The sequence below is a fragment of the Otolemur garnettii genome, unplaced genomic scaffold, assembly GCF_000181295.1.
Source record: "Otolemur garnettii isolate 467f Iridium unplaced genomic scaffold, OtoGar3 scaffold00080, whole genome shotgun sequence".
Taxonomy (NCBI): Eukaryota; Metazoa; Chordata; class Mammalia; order Primates; family Galagidae; genus Otolemur; species Otolemur garnettii.
Genome location: NW_003852475.1, coordinates 4,032,664 through 4,033,714, shown reverse-complemented (window position 1 = coordinate 4,033,714; position 1,051 = coordinate 4,032,664). Strand labels below are relative to the sequence as shown.

At 39.3% G+C, this 1,051-nt stretch overlaps 1 protein-coding gene across 1 annotated transcript in view; it reads left to right on the top strand.

Moving 5' to 3' along the window:
• MCM6 (minichromosome maintenance complex component 6) overlaps window positions 1-1,051 on the top strand; it is a 50,455-nt gene that overhangs the window by 18,623 nt on the left and 30,781 nt on the right. The window lies entirely within an intron of this gene.

The following is a 1,051-nucleotide window of genomic DNA, read 5'->3' as shown; positions in this document are numbered from 1 at the left end:
AAAAAAAAAAAAAAAAGAGAAAAAAGTTGAGTCTTTTTCTGGCCTTGAGTTCTTCCATCCTTTTCATCCATACTCAATTGCGGTTGTGTTAAGAACTCATAAGATTTCTAGGTGTTTCTCTTGGGTATATGTTTTTAATTCTTTAAAATTAACATTTTTTTCTATCTAAATATTTGGGCAGTGAAATAACTGAAACACTTTATGTTAATCTTTTCATGGATTTTATAGTGTCCTTCCTATAGTGTTAATATTTTTATGCTCTTCTCCTCCCCCTTATATTGTTGTATAACCCCAAAATGAACTGGCTTATAACAATAAACATCTCAATAGTCAATGAAGTCAGGAATTTGGGAGAGGTTTAGCTGAATGGTTCAGCTCAAAGTCTGATAGGAATAGGACATTGCAATGAAGACATCAGCTGGGGAACTGGAAGCTTCTTCCCTTGCCACATGAATCTCTCCCATAGGCTTGTTTGAATATCTTTGTGACACAGCAGGTGCTTCCTCCAGAGCATGTGGAGAAGCAGCAAGTGAAATGCCTCTCATGTCCTAGTGTCAGAAGTCACAGACTTCCCTTTCTATATAATGCTGTTTATTAGAAGCAAGTCACTAAGTCCAGCCCACGCTTTTTTCTCTGAGAGATAGAGTCTCACTCTGTTGCCCTGGGTAGAGTGCCATGATGTCATCATAGCTCACAGCAACCTCAATTTCTTCAACTCAAGTGAAGAAATTGTCTATAGCTTCAGCCTCCTGAGTAGCTGGGACTGTAGGCACCAGCCACAATACCTGGCTAGTTTTTCTATTTTTAGTAAAGGAAGGGTCTTGTAGCTCAGGCTGGTCTCAAACTCCTAAGCTCAAGCTATCCACCTATCTTGGCCTTCCAGAGTGCTAGGATTACAGGCATGAGCCACTGCACCCTACCATTCCAGCCCACACTTAACAGTAAAATAAAGTTGTATCCCTTAAAGTGAGGAGCGTCAAAGAATTTGGGGACTATTTAAAAACCACATACCCCTAACACATTTCATTGGTTTAAGTCAAGAGTTTTTTAT